Source organism: Diabrotica virgifera, chromosome 2 (genome assembly GCF_917563875.1).
Source record: "Diabrotica virgifera virgifera chromosome 2, PGI_DIABVI_V3a".
Classification (NCBI taxonomy): Eukaryota; Metazoa; Arthropoda; class Insecta; order Coleoptera; family Chrysomelidae; genus Diabrotica; species Diabrotica virgifera.
The window spans coordinates 85,067,351-85,090,726 of record NC_065444.1 but is presented as its reverse complement, the minus strand read 5'-3'; positions in this window follow the sequence as shown (position 1 = coordinate 85,090,726).

The window sequence follows — 23,376 nt, the reverse complement described above, 5'->3', positions numbered from 1 at the left end:
CACTAATCTGTAATTAAATCCCACTTTGACTGCCCTATTATTATTTTATTGGCATAGATACGGAAAACAGGGTTTGCGTTCGCAAAATATGCAATTAAAATTCAATATACAATCATGTATTTTACGAACATCGGATCAACAATGCAGATTTCAAGAGTCCATATTTTGCCGAGTTTAGCCCTATTAGCCGGTTCCGATATGGAGCTGTCATAGCTATATCCGTGGTGACGCAACTATGAAATAATCCTTTATGATTGTGTATAAGGTGTAAGTAAACAATAATTATAGCTATATAGATGTAAAATATTACGATAATTAATAAAATAGTTTATTGTCGAATGCATTAGCTTCGCTAACGATAACTTTAATGAGGGAAAATTATTTTTGATTTCGGAGTAATGCGCTGTATTAAATTTAATAAAAAGTTGCATACATGAATACATAAGGATAATACGAAAATAAAAACTGTATACCATAGGTTACCGTATGTGGGCAATAGTGATATTGGCTGCGTTACCTATGTACGTATTGGTCATTTACAGGTTGTAAATAAGTGCAACAAACTTTAAGGAATTTAATACTGCACGAAAAACAATGACAGTTAGCGTCATTTATTGGGCTAAAACAAAAAAATATAACGATCGATTATTAACGAAAAAAAGTGGACTCAAAGATCCATACTATAAATATTTTTATTGTACAGAAAATGACTTCTATCTGATGTTTAAAAACTTGATATAAAATCAGAGAACAAACTTTATATGAAATCGACCATATATTAACAAAAGGACTTATGGACTTATCGAGGATAAGATATTGTGGCTTCTTGCTTCACTTAAGAATGTTACGAAGTTACATTAGTTACGAAGTTACGAAGTTCAGAATGTTACATCTAATTAACTTATGTTGGCTAAAACTCAAATAGACCAGGAAGGATCTGTGAAAAAACGACTAAATTTGGATGTAAGAGATTCTGATTTTTGCAGAAAGAGTTGTGTGATAATTCAATAATAATAATTGCCTTCTGTTCGCTCTAAATATTAATAAAAAATCTAAATATTTTAAACTCATCGTTTTTTTTTTCTACTTTCCTTGCTTATAACTTTAAACAGATTCATTTTGGAGCAAAGTCTTAGAGAAATTCGTCATAATTAAGTTTTTATAAGGTCTTCTTCTTCTCTAGATTGTTTGCATCCACTCCTGGACAAAGGCATCCCCATAAGTTCTCCATTCTTCTCTGTTTTGTGCGATTTGGTGCCAGTTTCTTCCCATTTTTGCTTTGATGTCGTCTCTCGTTCTTGTGGTCTTCCTCTGCTACGACTGTGCTCGAGTAGTCTCCAATGTACTATGTTTCTCGTCCACCCTTCGCTATTTTGTCGTACAACGTGTCCTACCCAGTTACATTTCATTTGCGTAATTCTTACAATTACATCTTCCACATTTGTCCTGCTTCGCACGTCCTCAGTTCGTATATGTTCCCTCAAAGATACTCCTCATAGCTCGTTCGATCGCACTCTAAGCTCAATCTCTTAGCTTATACCTCTGTAAGTGTCATGGTCTCCATTCCATAGGTCATAACTGGTAGAATATAACTGTCGAATACCTTTTTCTTTAGATTTATTGGTATCTTTTTAAGTGATGAAACTGTTGTGAGTACATTATACAATTTGGTAAGTTCTTAATTTTGATCTTAGAAAATGGCGACCGGTTTCCTGACTTACATTATCTGTTCCACTTCCAGGCCTGTTAAAGAGGTCTTATTTTGTTTTTTGAACAAATAATTAATAAATATTGAATGGGTTGCATATGTGAGTCCATATTAAATATAGTAATGAAACACAGACTTACTCACAATCATTTAATTATACTTTGACGACCGGTTTCGATCTCTACAATATACAGATCATCTTCAGGTCGGCGTTACAAGTAGTTAAATGATGCCGTTACAAGGATTGCGTTGCAAATTAGTTGTTGTCATATTAGTACGTCCAAATTATGCTAATTGGTTTGTTGGGATAGTGATAGGGTAAACAGACATGTTACGTAGGTTAAAACACAGTAAGATTTCGAATTTGGAATGGATCCTGAAGGAAGATGCGTATGTGAAACGGGTGGTGTTTTGTTCAAATGGAGAAAGACAATGCTCCAGGAGTTGCGTATTAATTGTAGCAAAGTATGAAATGTTATTCTAGGCTCTTGTACAAATGTGATGGTCTTAGCTCGTAGATGTTATACGATGCGGGCAGAGGTCAAAGCATAGGAAATGACAAATAGGAAATTGTTGTCATAAATTAATCTAATTTAAGATATGTTGTTCTCAGTAAATTAACTGAGGGATGTCATAAGTATAATAATTTACTGAGAACAACATATCTTAAATTAGATTAATTTATGACAACAATTTCCTATTTGTCATTTCCTATGCTTTGACCTCTGCCCGCATCGTATAACATCTACGAGCTAAGACCATCACATTTGTACAAGAGCCTAGAATAACATTTCATACTTTGCTACAATTAATACGCAACTCCTGGAGCATTGTCTTTCTCCATTTGAACAAAACACCACCCGTTTCACATACGCATCTTCCTTCAGGATCCATTCCAAATTCGAAATCTTACTGTGTTTTAACCTACGTAACATGTCTGTTTACCCTATCACTATCCCAACAAACCAATTAGCATAATTTGGACGTACTAATATGACAACAACTAATTTGCAACGCAATCCTTGTAACGGCATCATTTAACTACTTGTAACGCCGACCTGAAGATGATCTGTATATTGTAGAGATCGAAACCGGTCGTCAAAGTATAATTAAATGATTGTGAGTAAGTCTGTGTTTCATTACTATATTTAAATAATTAATAGTACCACCGATATAGAGTCGCTTTTAGAAGGATGTCCAACCTTTTAGAAGGTGCTAGGTAACAGAGACATAAAATTGGCATTGAGGATCCGCCTACTTCACTGCTACGTGTTCTCGGTCTTACTTTATGGTATCGAGTCCTGGACTGTGAATAAAATCGATCTAAATCACCTTGAGGCTTTCGAAATATGGTGCTATAGAAGAATTTTAAAAGTTTTCTGGGTGAAAAAGATTAGAAACTCCACAATACTAGAACGTCTCAGCAAGACTACTGAGATTATAAAAAGCATCAAGCAGAGAAAGGTGGAGTATTTCGGACATGTAATGAGAGGTCCCAAATATAGGTTGCCGCAAAATAGTATGCAAGGAAAATAGCAGGCAAACGCAATCAAGGACGAATAAGAACCTCATAGTTGAAGAACTTGAGAGATTGGTATTGAGTTGATAGAAGCATTCTATGTAGGGTGGCAGTGAATAAAATTAAGATAGCTATGATTGTAACCAACGTGCTGAAAGGACATGTTAGATGAAGGAGAAAAAGATTTATCCACAAGGGAGTGGAAGTACAAAACGTTTTCGGTAAAACTGACCATCATCAGTGTAAACCTGGAAATAAGTGAACCACTAAGATTAAAAAGCAAAAGGGTGAAATTTTGACAGTTGAAAAAAATTAAGAAAATGTGGTTACTTATGTCCAGTGTACAAGTAATTGCAACTAGCCACTTCAATAGGTGTAAAAACCTCTAAATTACATTATTGTTACATTCTGTATTAAAAAGTAGTCGACATTAAGTCGATGTCTTAAGATCTTAAAGATCACATGTAAATGTATTTCATCCTTGCTCGAAAATTGCACAAGGTACATACAATTGAACAAGGATGAAATACATTCACATGTGATCTTTAAAATCTTAAGACATCGACTTGCTGTCGACTACTTTTTAATATAGAATGTAACAATAATGTAATTTAGAGGTTTTTACACCTATTTAAGTGGCTAGCTAAAATTACTTGTACACTGGACGTAAGTAACCACTTTTTCTTAATTTTTTTTTCAACTGTCAAAATTTCACCCTTTTGCTTTTTAATCTTAGTGGTTCACTTATTTCCAGGTTTACACTGATGATAATCAGTTTGACCGAAAACTTCCACTCCCTTGTGGATAAATTTTAAGAATTTTAATAAATTCATATGCCTACATACAACAGAAGTGTTTACTTTATTCCACGTTGTTATATCGAAGGTATACAGCCAACTACAGAGTTTACCCCTTTTTAAAATTTGAAGGAAAAGAATATTTGTTCAGTGGCCTGATCGAAAACCTGCTTGTTCTTCTGATGGATAGGAATGGAGAGTCAAAATCTTTCTCGTAATCGATGAATACAAGGACCAGTGATTTGTTGTACTCGATGCATTTCTCAATTATTATCTTTAAGGTGTGCTAATGGTCATTTTTGCCATATCCTACCATGAAGCCTGCACGTCCTTTGGGCTATTAGATTAGAATTTGTAAAACACTAAAATAATGCTTCTAAAATACACATTAATTAATTTTGTAGTCTTGAAAATTAAATTATATTTCAATTTTAATGTCTTTTTTCAATAAGATATAGTCTTGAAAAACCAAAATATAACCAATAAAAAATATCTTAGTATCCCATAATTGTCAAATTTTTATTGCGTCACATAAAGCATTATCAACATCTCGATAACCGTGAGGTTGAAATATTGAACTCATGAAGATGTAGATAGGATTGAAAAGATAGGCCATCTGGAAAATTTCGGTAAAGACTAAAAACCGACGACGAAGAATACTTCAGAAAATCGAGTTTGTCGTCTAGTCCTGTAGAAAGGTTTGTGGGGCATGAAATTGAATGAAATGAGAATTTTCCACCGTGGGTTTTTCGACAAAACAAAAACTTGTGATATCTTGGAAATATTTCGATTGTCTTTACTCTTTACTTTAGTGAGTGACGGTGTTTTTTTGTTTTTCAAGTTTAGAATTACCTACGATCAATGCGATAGAGATCAGCGGCGGCTCTAAGGTCAGAAAATGGGGAATCTAATTCTGAAATTAGTAAAAATATGCTTCATTTATAGAGTTTTATACACTATGGCAATCCTTCTGGATTTTTAGAAAACCGTTGGTATGACAAGCCTAGGAACGTGTTAAAAATACATTGTTTGGTAAGTGATAGTTTTTGATGTTATACTTCTTTAGGCGTGAGTGGAAAAATAAAGATTGGGAATAATTTTTTATAAAAGCGACAGTATGAAGTACGCACATACCGACAGTATGAGGTTAGTTGATAAATATTTCAAGTTACGTATGTATCAATTCAAATAACGTGTGAAAAAAATATATTGGTGTTTTGAATAAATATATTTATTATAATTTTTGTGTCTTTGGAATTGTCTTGGTTGGAGAAAGGATAATTATTAAAATATGACGAAAAGAAAATAAAAATTTTTTGTAGAAACTCTGACGTCTCTTAGATTTTCTACGATTCATCAAGGGAGAAGTAATAGTGGCGAGACAGTTCATAAAAAATGGGGTATTAACGTTGTTGTTAATTTTTGGTATTATTTTAAGTACTAAAATTAGTTTAGTATATAAATAAAAATACAATTAAACAGTTTAAAATATATTTATTTTGTTGAAATCATAATAATAGAAGTATAACTTCTTAGGTACTTACAAAGTACACACAATCTTTTTTTGTTTTCAATTTTAGACTGACCTATAATCAATGATAGTAAAGATCAGCGGCGGCTCTTGGGTCAGGAAACGGGGAATCTAATTCTGAAATTAGTAAAAAAATGCTTAGTTTATGTTTTATACATTATTACAATCCTTATGGATTTCTAGTCTTCCCTTTCTTGTGCCACTCCTATCGGAGATTGGAAATCATCAAGGCTATCCTGGATATGGACTTCTAGTAAACAATTCTTATTACAAGCGATATAACGTGTTAAAAGTACATTGTTTCATCATCAAATTGCTTCTATCTGATTAAGGAGCTTCTTAAGGTTCTTTCTTTTGTTTTATACTTTTAAATTTCATTATTTGTTCAGTTATTCGACTTGTATACACGCATTTATAAACTCTTTTCATATGGTTAGCACATTCGCATTCGAATTTCACTAGCTTGGATGCCAAACCTATCTCTTTGCGTCATTACATCGTTTTAACACCCATGTAACGGAGTTAGATCAGACCACTGTCTTCTAAAGTTTTATGATCATATATTTTCTTGTCTTATTCAATAGGGATCTGTAAATTGTTTCATATAAACTGCATTCAGTATGGTATAACTAGACACAAACCCAGACATCCAAAGTGAAAGTTATCCTCCAACACCAAATTGTTCTATATGGTCCACATAATGTTCAGAAAAAAGTCACACCATTTTGAGCGTCGGGTTTGGGGGGAGAGGGGGGAGAAATCGGTAAATTCGTAGTTTTTACGTTTTTCGTCAATATTTCTAAAAACTATGCAGTTTAGCATGAACAACCTTCAATACAAAAATGTTCTACATTAAATTTTAAATAAAGAAGGTCCTATGCTTAATCCTTCTAAAATGAACGGTTCCAAAGTTACGGAGGTAGTATAGTATAATTGGTCCAAAAAAAGGCCTAACCCAAACATCCACAGTAAAAGTTTTCCTTCAACACCAAATTGTTCTATATGGTCCACATATTGTCCAGTAAAAAGTTACACCATTTTGAGTGTTTTTCGTCAATATTTCCAAAAATATGCTTTAGCGTAAACAATGTTCTATATAAAAATGTTCTACATAAAATCTCCGTAACTCTGGAACCGTTGACTTTATAAGAATTATTATGTGTAGGACCTTTTTTGTTTTAAATTTTATGTAGAACATTTTTGTATAGAACATTGTTTACGCTAAAGCATAGTTTTAGAAATATTGACGAAAAACTTAAAAAAAAAACTACTAATTTACCGAGTTCTCCCCCATATCCCCCCAAACCGGACGCTCAAAATGGTGTAACTTTTTACTGAACAATATGTGGACTATATAGAACAATTTGGTGTTGGAGGAAAACTTTTATTTTGGATGTCTGGGTTAGGCCTTTTTTGGACCAATTATACTATACTGCCTCCGTAACTTTGGAACCGTTCATTTTAGAAGGATTATGCATCGGAACTTTTTTATTTCAAATTTAATGTAGAACCTTTTTTTATAGAAGGTTGTTCATGCTAAACCGTATAGTTTTAGAAATATTGACGAAAAACGTAAAAAATTACGAATTAACCGATTTCTCCCCCCCCCCCCCCCACACACATTATGTGGACCATACATATAGAACAATTTGGTGTTGGAGGATAACTTTCACTTTGGATGTCTGGGATATGCCATCTTTTGGATCAATTGTATCATACTAATTATGTGTTAAAATTTTTTGATTAACGTCTTTACCTTCCAAAAAAATTAAGACTTACTTCTTCTAGTGGATAAACGTCAATTAATACTGTTAGTCTTATAGGGTATTTACCTTTGACTTAATTGACTTAACTACGTACATACTCATCGTTAAACCATTGACTTCGTACATACTCATCGTTAAATATATCTTAAGACATGGATTTTTGACAGTATGCTTCACCACTGATACATAGTTGACAGCAACAAAATTCGTCGAGAGCGATGTGCTTGAAACAGTTGGTATTATTTTGATTGGTTTGAGTTTTTATAAATTATTAACATGGATTTTTAATCAAGAATAGAGGCAAAGTCTTATCTACACAAAAGAGAAAGACCATAGCAAATATAGTTGTTGTTTTTATGCAGTAAAAAGCGGTACAAAATCAACCTTTCAAAAATTTTACAAATAGGGGAGTACAAAAAGGAGAAAGAAGAGAGTATAATTAGTGCCTTAGCAACGTGAGTAATTTTAGGTACTATAAATAGACCAGGGCCCATCTGTAAAAATATTAGTACATTTGGACGTTGAGAGGTGACTCAAATTTTTTTGCAGAAATTGCTTGAAAATAAATCAAATAATAATATTTGAGTTATCCTCCCTCTCAAAAAGGTCCGGAACATTGTTTAAATAATCAAAATGTCAAAAAATTAAGGAAATATTCGATTTTTTTCTTGGTTTTTTGATTATAACTTTAAAATTATTCATTTCCGAGAAAATTTGTAGTAACATAAAAGTTGCGTAATTAAATTTTCTACAATATAGATTTGGTTAAAAATTTAAAAAATAGTCACCCTTGTTGCAAAATTGCAATAATTGTGAAAGAAACATACAAAAACAAGTATTCGTATTTTACGTTTTTCAACCATTTATGCTACACTTAGGACCTTCATGTGTCATCCTGAAAAACTTTATGATACAGTAAAACAATACTGTAAATTTCATTAAGATCACTTCAATAGATTTTGCAAAATAAATTTTGCAATCCGGTTTTCGTAAAAAAAATTCATTTCTTCAAAATGTTACAGGACTGAAAATAAAGCAGATAGCAAGTTGAAATTTTTTTTGCTTATAGAAGTGTACTGTACCTTTCATTTGCAATTTTCAAAATTAAAATCGATTAATTATCACGGCGTCAGAAAATTTTTGAAATAAAAAATAGTTTTTGGTTCTACGCGCAGGACAGCGGATAGTTTGCTCTGATTGGGCATTCCAATGACCTTTGATAATGATTGATACATTTTAATTTTTATTACATTTCGATATAAATAAATAAATTTGTTTATTGCAAAATAAAAACACCTACACTATCCTTTGAAATAACACTTTTATTAGCAAAAACTTTCTTTGTTCATATATTTTAACTTAAATAATAAAAGTTTATTATTTTTAAACATATGCAATTGTTTAAACAATATTTCACAAACAATAATAAAATTAGTTTGATTTTTGTGGAATTAAAATATTAAAATACAACAAAATATAGAGTAACAAAATAATATATTATATAAAGATTGGAAGAAATTTTGGTGGAAATCAACTTGTGTGAATCGAACACCGCTGTCCTGCGCGTAGAACCAAAAATTATTTTTTATTTCAAAAATTTTCTGACGCCGTGATAATTAATCGATTTTAATTTTGAAAATTGAAAATGAAAGGTACAGTAAACTTCTATAAGCAAAAAAAAATCAACTTGCTATCTGCTTTATTTTCAGTCCTGTAACATTTTGAAAAAATGAATTTTTTTTGCGAAAGCTGGATTGCAAAATTTATTTTGCAAAATCTATTAAACCGATCTTAAATAAATTTACAGTATTGTTTTACTGTATGATAAAGTTTTTCTGGGTGAAATTATGAAGGTCCTAAGTGTAGCATAAATGGTTGAAAAACGTAAAATTCGAATACTTGTTTTGTATGATTTTTTCACAAATATTGCTATTTTGCAACTAGGGTGACTATTTTTTAAATTTTTAACCAGTTGTATATTGTAGGAAATTTAATTACGCAACTTTTATGTTAGTACAATTTTTCTCGGAAATGAATAATTTTAAAGTTATAATCAAAAAACGAAGAAAAACATCGAATTTTTCCTTCAATTTTTGACATTTTGATTATTTAAACAATGTTCCGGACCTTTTTGAGAGGAGGATAACTCAAATATTATTATTTGATTTATTTCCAAGCAATTTCTGCAAAAAAATTTGAGTCACCTCTCAACGTCCATCTCAAAACAGATGCGCCCTGGACTAAAAATAGATGGAAGATCCTCGCAGACGGAAAAGTAGTTATACTGTCCGAATCCGAGCAGAATCCGAATGACTTGGGCAGCAGTAAGGAGACTCAGTGATGTGTTGAAAAACAAAAAGATATTATTTTGATAATAAAAAAGGTCAATACTCACAATCTATATGTTCTTAATTTTGATCTTAGAAAATGGCGCCCGGTTTCGTGACTTACATTATCTGTTCCACCTTCAGGCCAGTTAAACAGGTTTTATTTTGTTTTTTGAACAAATAATTAATCACATAAAATCCTTTATAAAAGGTATATTTGTTAAAATCCCTATACAGGGCTACATCAAAGACAGAACTAGTTTTCAATCGGTTGACCGATCATCATCAGTGCAATCTTAGAATCTACATGCAAGCCACCAAAGTAAAAATAACAGGGTAAAAACCCCTTTTACAATTGATCCGTCATCGGAACATATGACTAAGATGTGAATTATAACATGGATGATTAAGATATCCAATGTTTTTCGCCCGAGGTACCAATGAGCTCTATCTGACAAGTTCACATCCTATCTGACAAGGGTTTTTACCCTGTTATTTTTACTTTGGTGGCTTGCATGTAGATTCTAAGATTGCACTGATGATGATCGGTCAACCGATTGAAAACTAGTTCTGTCTTTGATGTAGCCCTGTATATGGATTTTAACAAATATACCTTTTATAAAGGATTTTATGTTTTTGTAATGGTATACAGCCAACTACAGGAAAATTTTTCCTCGTGGATTTTTAAATAATTAATAGCTAAAATGACACAAAAATAAACAAATTACCCATGAAAAACATACAAAAAGGTAAAACAGCGTTAACAGCATACAAATTAAGTATCTAAGCTAACAACTATAACATTATCAACAGTAGTATTGACTAATTTGATGAGAATCTAGTCGTAAAGTTTTTTTTGATGGTGACCCAATTTTAATATTAATAAATAAATATAACTATTTTTTAACCCTGAGGTATTGAATGGAACTGATATGTAAGTATTGAGTTCAATATCCTCAGGGTTAAAAAATAGTTATGTATATTCATTTTATTTACTTACTAATATTAAAATTGGGTCACCATCAAAAAAGGTTTTATGAGTAGATTTTTATCAGATTAGTTGATAACACAAAAGTGTTAACATCCAAATGCATACAATGTATGGTCAGTCAATACTACTGTTTATAATGTTTTAGTTGTTAGATTACTTAATTTGTATATTTTTAACGCTATTTTACCTTTTCGTATGTATTTCATGTGTAATTTGTTTATTATTTTGTCATTTTAGCTATTAAATATTTGTTCAAAAAACAAAATAAGACCTCTTTAACAGGCCTGAAGATGGGACAGATAATGTAAGCCCCGTAACCGGTCGCCATTTTCCAAGATCAAAATAAAGAACATATAGATTTTAAGTATTGACCTTTTTCATTACTTACCAAATTGTATAATGTACTCACAACAGTTTCATCACTTAAAAAGATATCAATAAATCTAAAGAAAAGGGTATTCGACAGTTATATTCTACCAGTTATGACCTATGGAATTAAGGCCATGACACTTACAGAGGTATCAGCTAAGAGATTGAGCTCAGAGGGCGATCGAGTGAGCTATGTTAGGAGTATCACTGAGGGAACATATACGAACTGAGGACGTGCGAAGCAGGACATATGTGGAAGATGTAATTGTAAGAATTGCGCAAATGAAATGGAACTGGGTAGAACACGTGGTACGACAAAATAGCGAAAGGTGGACGAGAAACATAGTACATTAGAGATCACGCGAACACAGTCGTAGTAGAAGAAGACCACAAAAACGATGGCTAGACGACATCAAAGCAAAAACGGGAAGACACTGGCAACAAATCGCACAAAACAGAGAAGAAGGGAGAACTCATGGGGAGGCCCTTGTCCAGGAGTGGATGCAAACAGGCTGAAGAAGAAGAAGACCTTATAAACACTTAGCTATGGCGAATTTCTCTAAGACTTTGCTCCAAAATGAATCTGTTTAAAGTTATAAGCAAGGAAAGTAGAAAAAAAACGATCAGTTTTAAATACTTAGATTTTTTTATTAATAATCAAGTATATTCAAATGGGAAATAAGCCACAATTTTACCTAAACAAAGAATTGCATTTATAAAATACCTTGTGAATGCGAACAATTTTATATAGGTGAAACGTCAAGACCAATAGACGTTAGAGTAAATGAACATCAGTCTTATATAAAAAATAGAGAATTTGATAGATCTAAAATATGTCAACACGCATGGGATAATGAACATAGAGTTCAGTGGAGAGATTCAAGTATAGTCCTAAAAGAAGCAGATAGTAAAAAGAGAAAAATCAAAGAAGCGGCTCTAATTATGCTAAATGAAACCAACTGTGTCGCAAATTCCTCGGTAGAATGCAGTAGGATGTGGTTACCCATATTAAAGGAGGAAGTCAAGAGAAAGAAAATACCACAATTAGTAAATCAGTAACATATCGAGTTAGTACATATTTAGTATTTTAGTATTATTTAAAATTTAAAATATCAAGTCAGAATTTGGTATTAGTTTTGAGAGTAAACTAAATGTAAACCCAAATACTTACGATGTCGGGATAGTATCACGAGGTTTTTCCTGGTTTTCCCTCGTGATTTACTATGGAGTCTCTAACGCGAGAATTTCAGTGCCACCGTTGCATTTGGTTTTCTTTTTAAAGACAGATTAAATGCTATGATTTTTTTGTGGCGGATATTCTTGAGTTGGGATTGATTTCATGTAATCGAATGAACTATCTTTTAGTAAAGTCGTCCCAGGAACGCAACTCATCAATATTGGCAATATCATTTTAAAGTCGTCTAATTTAAAATGAATAATACGTGTCTGAATTGCCGATATAAATGAGTCAGATTAAATAAATTATTAGAAGAAGAATTTTTTACTAAGCAACAACATTTTTATTTATTTAGTATTATTTTGTATTTTGACAACGACACCCGACTTGGGCGTCGAAACGTTAATAAAATCATTTTTAGGTAAAATTGTGGCTTATTTCCCATTTGAATATACTTGATTATAAAAATGCCACAAGAAAATAGCTTCAGAACAACATTTTTTATTAATATTTAGAGGGAGGGAAAGACAATTATTATTATTGAATTACCACACAACTCTTTCTGCAAAAATCAGAATCTCTTACATCTACATAAATGTAGTCGTTTTTCACAGATCCTCCCTGGTCTATTTGAGTTTTAGCCAACATAAGTTAATTAGATGTAACATTCTGAACTTCGCAACTTCGTAACATTCTTAAGTGAAGCAAGAAGTCACAATATCTTATCCTCGATAAGTCCATAAGTCTTTTTGTTATTATATGGTCGATTTCATATGAAGTTTGTTCTCTGATTTTATATGAAGTTATTAAACATCAGATATAAGTCCTTTTCTGTACAACAAAGATCTTTATAGTATGGATCCTTGAGTCCACTTTTTTTCGTTAATTACAATCGATCGATATATTTTTTTTGTTTTAGCTCAATAAATGACCGTTTTGGTGTGTAATTTTCAGGGTCAACTCCGAATTACATGAATATTTGGATTTAGGTTCTACTTACCCTTTACTTCAAAGTTGAAATTGTGCCATTGGTTGTATTCGTCAAGTCTATAGACCCAGCAAAAGCAAAGTTGTAGTTCATGAAAAATAGGATCCTATTCGTCAAATTCCAAATCGAATATTTCAACGTGAAATAACCAAAAAATGAAAAACTTTTCGGAGAAAACTCATACAAATTTTTTAAAATTTTTAAAAACAGCTTTATTTTTCTTTTTTACAAAAGTTTCTGGCGTCAAAATTAAGCGAGTTACGCTCAAAATAAAGTTGGCCAATTTTTTTGGTAAAAAATATCGTGAAAATCTCCCCCGCTTTAGCACACCAAATGAAATTATAACTAGTTATTTTAATAGTAAAACTAAATATATTTTCTAACAAAAGCTCTAATTCTGCTTGTTCAAACAAAAGTCACAAACATATTCTTTAGGGCTCTCTTCACCCGATCATTCAGAGTATGTCAAAATTCCGTAACTACATAGTTCCTCTTTTACTTGGCGTTTGAGCTTTTTCCATTTCTATTGGGGGTTTAATTTATTTCTGATTTTTTTTACTTGGTGATTGAATAATTTCATTTTCTGCTGATGAAGCAAAAATCTGCCGTTTTGATGTTTCTTTCGGGATTTTAACTTTCGTTTTAAGGGATTTTTTTGTTAATATTGTTTGGTATTACCACATTGTACTACCACATTGGTATTACATTACTTTACATTACTACTACCACTTGTTTAGTACTTTAGTCTACAATTGGTTTTACTCATTGGGGTAATAAGGGTCACAGTAGCCCTCATTACCCCAATAGGCGAGCGGCACACCAATAATTTGAGGCTTAGAAATCGAAAAAGCGACCATGATGGGTGAATGGAAAATTTTAGTCATTCTTTTTATTTTCGAGGTCGGTGAATCCGAATATGAAGTTTATTTTAATCTAGAATTGGTGGAACATGTTCAAAAATCAAATTTTATGCAAAAATGCGAAAAATAAATTTTGACGATTTTTCATATTTACCTCGCTGTATCTTTGGTCGTTGTAAATATTTCCTTTTGAAAATTTTACTGTATCATATTTCGTATATCTAGATGACAACGAGATTTGTCCAGAATGTTTACACAAATCAAAAGAGGGGTTGTTAATTTTTAAATATTTTCTCGTCAGATTTCCTTAGTTTTATGTTTATCTAAAAAAGTTTAGTGAAAAACTTTTTAGTTTATAATTTATGAAGCAACACAGTATAAATCAATTTGTGGACACAGCAATAAAATATAATTTATGAAGAAGTTTTCAGGAAAATTTCAAGTCAAAATATGTAATCAGAAAAAAGTTATGTGACTTTATAGACGAGTGGCACTCTTCCAAAAAAAAACGCTTTTTTCTCGAGATACTGACCAAGGTGTGGTAAATGGCTAATTTTGATCTTACTTTATGTTTTTGATGGTGTTGTCACTCAACTTTGGCGATTACACTTTGAAATTCAGGAATCTGCTCCTCTCACTTTAAACAATTCATAACTTTTTTTATAATGAGACAGAAATATTGAATCAGGTACCATTGTCTTCAGAAAGTAAGAGGTATATACTATAAAAATTAGAAAAGTATATTAAAATGAAACAGAGTTATTAAAGGCAAAAAATATGATTTTTTTTTTAATTTATAGGGTAAAATTACGATTTTGCAATGTTTCCTCACGTAAACTTCAAAATAAACCAAATTATCGTTTTCACCACTATCAAAAATATAAAGTATGACCAAAATTAGCCATTCGCCACACCGTGGTTATCACACCACTCAGTATCTCGAGAAATAAGCGTTTTTTGTGGTGTGCCGCTCGTGTATAAAGTCACATAACTTTTTTTATTACATATTTTGACTTAAAATTTTCCGACAGGCAAAAATTATAAGCTAGATAGTTTGTCACTTAACTTTTTTAAGTAAACATGAAACTAACGAAATCTGACGACAAAATGTTTAAAAATTAACGATTTCTCGTTTATTTTATATAAACATTTTGTAAAAAGCTCGTTGTTATCTAGATACTTCAGAGATGACACAGTAAAATTTTCGAGAGGAAATATTTATAGAGAGCAAAGATACAGAGAGGTAAATTTAAAAATCATCAAAATTTATTTTTCGCATTTTTGCATAAAATTTGATTTTTAAACACGTTCCACCAATTTTAAATAAAAATAAACTTCATATTCAGATTCAGCGACCTCGAAAACATAAAAGACCACCAAAATTGGTCATTCACCTTAAAGTTGATTTTCGTGATCGGTATAATGTGATTTTAGGGGTTGCTACCGCTCACCTACAAGGTGCATTTCTTATTTAAAATGTTTGAAATAAAAAACGGCATTATTTAAACAGAAAATCAGATGTGATTCAATGAAACTACGTACTTTTACGAATCTGTAGTAATAAAATATTTTGGATCTAACAAGAACCAGTAATAGTAACGGCGCTAATTGTTACCACGTATCGCTAGAACAATATTGCACAATTTCACTTCATCTCCTACGAACAGTTAAAACTACCTTATTTAAATAATCGCAATACCTATGAGCCATCACAACCGTAGAGTGGGTTCAGCAGTTATATTAACCTTCCGATGACCAATCTTTTTTTGTTACACGGATGACCAAGGGGGGGAAAATGACCCCAGGTCAAAAATGTCAAAAATAACCCCAGGTCAAAAATGTCAAAAATGACAATTAACAAAAAAATGAAGGTTTTTTTTATGGCATGGATTTTATGTCATTCAGCCAGTCACAACATGAGTATTAGTGTCATGTGTAGTGTGTATGTTGAGTAAGTATCTTGTTACTTGGCAAAGTCGACGTCATTAGCGTAAAACTACTTGTTATTACACATAATAGACGGTATTTTACTAAACATCAACTTCAGAATATATTTTTTATTCGTAAAATATAGGGAATTTTTTGTATTTGAAAATATGAGGATATCTAGAATGATATTAAAGACAAATAAAACAATAATGAGTTAAAAATTGAAAATACTTTTGAATTTATTAAAGAAAAACATACGCTGTTGTCCAAATTCCCCCGCTAGGTCATCCGAAGGTTAAGGCATTCCAATCCGTAATAATAAGGTGATTCCCTTTACCAACTGGCTCTCCTTACCTCCATCTTCCCTACACCTACGTACGAAATGGTGTTGCACAGAATGGGAAGAGACAAAGGACTTTTGACCACTATTTAAAGGCGAAAGAGAGCATATTGGTGGCACACACTTAGAAATGATATATACGAGATATTACAGCTGATGATGACGGGTAAAATCAAAGTGAAAAGGAGTCCTGGTAGACGACAAATATCCTGGCTGAAAAACATTCGCGACTGGACCGGGTTAAACACACAGACGATTTTAAGAAAAGCAGAAGATAGAGACAGATTTGCAATGGCTATAGCCAATCTTCATTAGTGGAGACGGCACTAAAAGAAGAAGAAGAAACTGATACCTTGCTTTAGCAACACTCCCAAACCGGTTGCAAATTAATGCTTTCTTAATTAGTTTGTCAAAGTAGTTCTTGTTATTGGAAAGGGATGGTTTTTGTATTGACTGCGAAAATGGCGGGACGTGTTCAAGAAATCAAGTAGATTATCATCATCATCTTGGTGCTACAGCCCTTAGAGGGCCTCGACCTTCTCAAGCTTTCTACGCCATTCTGTTCTGTCCCTTGCTTGCATTTTCCAGTTGCCGACTCCGATCTTCTCGGCATCCTGTGTTACCCCGTCCATCCACCTCAGCTTTGGTCTACCCCGTCTTCTCACTCCCACGGGTTGCGCTGTTAGAATCTTTTTTATCATGTTCGATTCAGGGGCCCGGGCTACATGTCCTGCCCACTGCAGGCGGTTTCGCTTAATTATAGTGATAATATCTTTTACACCAAACGTATGCTTGTAGATATTCTGCAGTTCAAAGTTATATCTACGCCTCCATATTCCGTTCTCACAGGCCGCTCCGAATATCTTACGTAGCACCTTTCTTTCAAAAATCGACAGAGCGGATTCATCTGTTTTAGTTAGCGTCCAAGCCTCTGATCCATATGTGAGAACGGGGACTATCAATGTTCTATACAGCCTTATACGAGTTTTTTGAGACAGACGTTTGTTAGCTAAGTACTTTGATAGACTATGGTAACACCTGTTTGCAATTATTATTCGTCTTTTTATTTCCTCTGATGTGTTATTATTGGGGTTAACCGATGTCCCTAGATATATGAACTCAAGTAGAATTCGTTGAAATCAAGTAGATAGCATTTAATTTTCTCGCTTATTGTACTGCTGAAAAGTCAATGCAGGCCCTTTGCGGCCAATTTAATCGGTAAATAAACATGTGTGTGATGTGTGTGTATTAGTGACACAAAACCCAAGTCAGTTTTGAAAAACAGAAAAAGTGTAAATATTGAAGTAGAGCTCGCACAATTTACTTATACATAGACCACACCCTACGATTAAAGATCTTCCTGGGGGTTGCAAGGTTGATATTCCAAACATTATATATAAAATGCGTAAAAGGAAAGAACATGTTTCTGTAAACAGGACCGATTTGGCAGGACGAGAGTATAAAATCCGTAAAATACACCGATACTGAGGGAAAGAGATATATTATATTGCATGCCGATGCCGGTGGGAAGCAAGGTTTTACTGATGAAGTAAAATTTATCACTACAATTTACAAACAATACAATTTGTATTTTTCTGTTATTTTTGTAATAATAATTGTATATTTCGCTAAATTAATGTAAAATACATTAAAAGTTAAAACCGTAGTTTTACTTGTCTTCGACAGGTTAAAGGTATAGATAGGTAATAAAAAATTCAAAAATATTTTATTAGCTTATGAATTTTTTGGAGTATCGCTCTCGAGTTTTTATGTTTTTAATGATTTTTGTGTTCTTTGTAGCACTCGGAAATAAAAAAACACGAAATTCTTTGTATCAAACGGAAAATTAACATATTTATTATTTCTAAACAAAAAATAAGCAAAAAACCAAATATATCTCGACAGCGTTACCTCACGATACGTCAAAAGAAAATCTATGCAAAATTTCAGGTGGATAGGTCAAGTAGTTTTTGAGTTACAATGTCCACCGCCTTTGAAAAAGCAGTTTTGAGAAAAACGCGTTTAAAATTTTGAAGACTTTATCTTCATCTTTTTATTTTCCTGTTAAATCGTAATGTGATGGGATATTCAACATACTGTATCTCTGGTAATTTTACTCCGATCAATCTGAAAATTTCAGAGAGTATTCTTTAAGTTATGCACTTTTATTTAAAATAATAAAAATATTAATTTATTTTTGACCGTACATCCCCTCATAGGTGCAAATTCGTGAAATATACTATAGTAGATATTTTCCATGATTGATGATGTGTTTGCCTTAAGAGGAAACAGTAGCGATCAACAGGTAGCCAAAACGCATTCCAAGATTACGGCTGTAATTTTGAATATTTTTTCGAGATATTTGGCACACGTATTCGTAATATAATAAAGAATGACGGTACAGAGCCCAATTTGAAAAATATATTAATATGTGGAAATTACTCTGTAATTAAATACAATATTAAAAAAACGAGCCTGTACCGCCATTAAGAAGAACAAAAAAATACATTTTCTTCAAATAAACTTTTTTATCCGATACCTAGATTTTGTGTCATTTTGGAACTACTAAAATTTTTTATTTCATTAGTAGTTCCAAAATGACACAAAATCTAGGCATCGGATAAAAAAGTTTATTTGAAGAAAGTGTATTTTTTTGTTCTCCTTAATGGCGGTACAGGCTCGTTTTTTTTATATTGTATTTAATTACAAAGTAATTTCCACATATTAATAAATTTTTAAAATTGGGCTCTGTACCGCCATTCTTTATTATATTACGAATATGTGTGCCAAATATCTCGAAAAAATATTCAAAATTACAGCCGTAATCTTGGAACGCGTTTTGGCTACCTGTTGATCGCTACTGTATCACCTTAAATTCCTATTTTATTCGTCCTAAGTTTCCCTATATATTTCACTGTTTTTGTTTTTAACTATTTTAGATTTGTCACATGGGACCTGTAATTGACAGCAATCTTACAATCCTCCGGTAGCAGTTTCACAAGAACATTAAACGTTTTTGAAGATATTCTTCTTTAGCGGCGAATCGATTGAGGGTAAAATTTGATTGATCCGACACCGACAGTATGGTATTAGTTGTTATACCGGCTCTGATTGGGTGTTGAAATTTTGAAATGATCTGTCAATAATTGTTCAATATGTAGGTTATCGGTAAACAAAAATATTGTATAATATCAGTTTTTATTGATGTGTGGACAGAAATAAAATCAAATTTATAATTATAGTGACTTTTTAAATAGTTTTTAAAAGCCGCAGGTACGTAATTCTAAATGTTTCAGTTGGAAATACCTAATAGTTTCAATATAGTCGGTTCGCTAAACTCAGACACAACTGGCTAGTGATTTTAGTAGGTAATTTTTTTGTTTTTTGCCAATTTTACCAAAATTTTCAAAATTACTAACTGTTTAGTAATTATTAACTATTTAGCAATTATTTGGTTGCCAATTTACCAAATTGGCAAAATTACTTACTAAAATCACTGGCCAGTTGTGTCTGAGTTTAGCGAATCGACTATACCTATCTATTTGGAAAATGTAAACAAAATAATGTAGTTACCTATTTAGTAGGCAATGCTTTAATTTACATAATCTGATTACGAACAAACTTTCTACAAATCTTCATTTCATATATCGTTTTCTTACTCTATATTTTGTTGTATTTTATTTCGACAAAAATCAAACTAATAATTTTATTAAATTCATATAAATTTATGGTGTAAACGTTTAGTTTGTGTATATTCCCACATGACGTATACGAGAGTTTGGTGCAGTTTGAAATGGCGTCAACTTTCGTACGACGCGGTAGGCGTGAAGTGGGTTCAAGCCCCAAGCAAGTTATTATTTTTTTATTTTTTTTATAGATTTTATGATTGTAAGTATATTATTATATAATTTTTGAAGATATTCTTCTTTTTTGAAAGTGGTAGATAAGAAAGTTAGTTTGATTTTTAAATAAAATAAGTACAAATAACCTTTTAAGTATATTTACTTCGTTTAAATTACCTATTATATAATAGAAGAATATCTTCTTACGTGCGTACAAAGTACACACACATTCTTTTTTTGTTATGGTAGCGCAATTGTCCCAATCCACTGCCTCACTCAATACGCCAATCTCTAAGTGAAACCGGCGTCTCCAAAATGTCATTGTAAGGGACAACACTGACCGTTCTGAAGTTCATTTTTTATCGGCCGTTTGAAGCAGGCCTTTGTTTGAGTCAACGTCCAGATTTCTGACCCGCATACGGAACGAACTCTAATGTAATCTGATTTTTATTTTATCAGATACCCTGATTGCGACTATATTGCGAAAGACGGAGTGGCGTTTGTGAATTCGAACTCTATTAGAAAAAATCAAGTAGTGTAAGATCTGGAGATCCTGGAAGAAAGAGCCAATATCTGCAGTTTTGCCGATTTACTGTTCCAGGTAAACAGAAGTTTGCTTCATCAGAAAAACGGATTTGGCGAATGAGCATAGATTCTGACCTTGCATAATTTCGCAAAACTGCTTTCGGCGATCTGTATCATCGTCATTGACATACTGGACATTATAAATTGTACACGGATATTTCTCTTTTTTTAGTACACGTAACACAGACCTTTTAGAAATGTTGTATTATCTGTATGTAGAAATGTCATTTGATAGGGAGAGACAGGAAGATGACTCTCAGAGGTAGGTTAGAAACGAGGAAATTAGAAGGACAGGCGTCACAGATGTGATACAGCGAATAGCATGACTGAAGTTTGGCGGGCCATATGGCCAGAAAAAACGATGGGAGGTAGATCAAAAAAATTACAGTATGGAGATTACGGGCAGAGAGCAGAAGTAGAGGAAGATCATTTACACGATAGACACACGAAGTCAAAAGGGTCGCTAGAAGTTGATTGCCGGAACCTCAAGCTCGACAGAACTGGAAGGAATTAGGGGAGGCCTGTGTTCAACTTTGGACGCAGAAGGCTGGATGATGATATGCTTGTTTTTTCAAAAACAACAAAACAACATTGTTCCTCTTTTGTAACATTTTTATTCTGTTATTATTAAGTGTGGGGTATTTATTACAGATTGCATTTAATGGACTATACCCCTATAATATTCGCAAGTAATACCTACGGTCATATTTTTAAAACAGTTTTTTTAATTTTAGCCAAGATGAGTTTATTGCATGTAAAATTCTTAAGTGCAGCAAGAAGCCACGCAGTATCTTAGAATCGATAAGTCCTTCTGTTATTATATTGTCGATTCATAAGAAGATTATTATTCAACTCAAGTCTTTTTCTGTTCAACAAAGAATTTTATAGTATAAATACTTGCGTCCACTTTTTTTCCTTAATAATCGTTTGTTATATATTTCTGTTTTTTAGTTCTATTTTTATGCAATAGTGTATATTAATAACACATCCTCCGGTAGCAGTCTCACAAGAACATTAAACGTTTTTTATTATGGTCGCGCAATTGTCCCAATCTACCGCCTCACTCAATACGTCAATCTCTAAGTGAAACCGGCGTCTCCAAAATCTCATTGTAAGGGACAACACCGAACGTTCTGAGGTTCATTTTTTATCGGCCGTTTGAAGCAGGCCTTCGTTTGTTTGAGTCAACGTCCAGATTTCTGACCCGCATACGGAACGAACTCTAATGTAATCTGATTTTTGTTTTAGCAGATACCCTGATTGCGGCTATGTTGCGAAAGACGGAGTGGTGTTTGTGCGATCGAAGATGGCGCGGAGTCATTTCCGCCGGTTCGTCACCGAGTCGACGCTGTTGGAAGAATGCTAATTTTAAAATGGTTTAAAATTATAAATTAGATTTATGGGAGCCATAGTTCAAAAATAAGACAAATAAAATTACATGATCTATTAAAACAACGAGAAATCTGAAGAACAGCAGAACTAAAGATTTCTTACGCTGGAAAGTAAAAATTCTATTAACACCTGAATCCGATCCTAAAGATAAAGCAATATACACGAGCGGGACACCCTCAAAAAAGCGCTTAGTTTTCGAGATACTGACCACGGAGGGGTGAATGGCTAATTTTATTCATACTTTATATTTTCGAGGGCGCTGAAAACGAAAATACAGTTTATTTTGAATTTTATGTGGGGGAACATTGTCAAAATCGCAATTTTAACCTAAAAATAAAAAAAAATTAAAACACTTTTTTTGCTTTTACCTCGCTACAACTCTTTTCCAATTTAATATTTTCTAAAATTTTTACAGTATATAGCTCTAACTTTTTTGAACACATCAGTACCTGTTCCAAGCTTTTATTCTTTTCTTGATAAATGTTATGAATTTTTAAAAGAAAAAGGTGCGTATTTGTGCATTGCAAAGTTTAATCGCAAAAGTTGTGTGACGAAGTTTAAAATATAGCTTCCTAATCACGTTTATCTTAAAGTAGAGAGTACAAAGAAGTTTTCTGGTAAGTTTTAAAACAAATGTTTTATATACAAAAAATAGTGTAACTTTTAATGTCCACATTAGAAATTCCCAATATAACGCTTAATTTTCGAGATACTCACCATGGGTAGTGTATGGCTAATTTTAGTCTTAGATTATGTTTTTGACCGGTATGAAATCGAAAATGAAATTTATTTTAAATTTTAGGTAGGGGAATATTGTCAAAATTGCAATTGTACCCTAAAAATAAAAAAAATGAAATCACGTTTTTTTGCGTTTAGCTCGCTACAACTCTGGTCCGTTTTAGTATTTAAACTAAGTTATCAATCGAAGCAGCGCAGAAAACGACAATAAATATCGCCTCCGTACCAACAGATTGACAACAGGTGGAATACTTTCTTTGGTTACACCTCCTGAGACTTTTACAATTTATAAGTCATACAGGTGCCGAGAAAATTAAGATGAGAGAATTTTAAATAATTCACAACTCATCTACTCAGCATGGTAAAGCTCCAACAAGAAAGATTCCTTAATACTCAAAAGAGTAAATGAATTAAAAATGTATAAACATTCTCAATTTCTTTGCAAAACGAAAATGCAGCAGCTGCATAATACTCTGGTTAAAGTGGAGAGTGCAGGAAGAGTCTATACCGGTTTCGG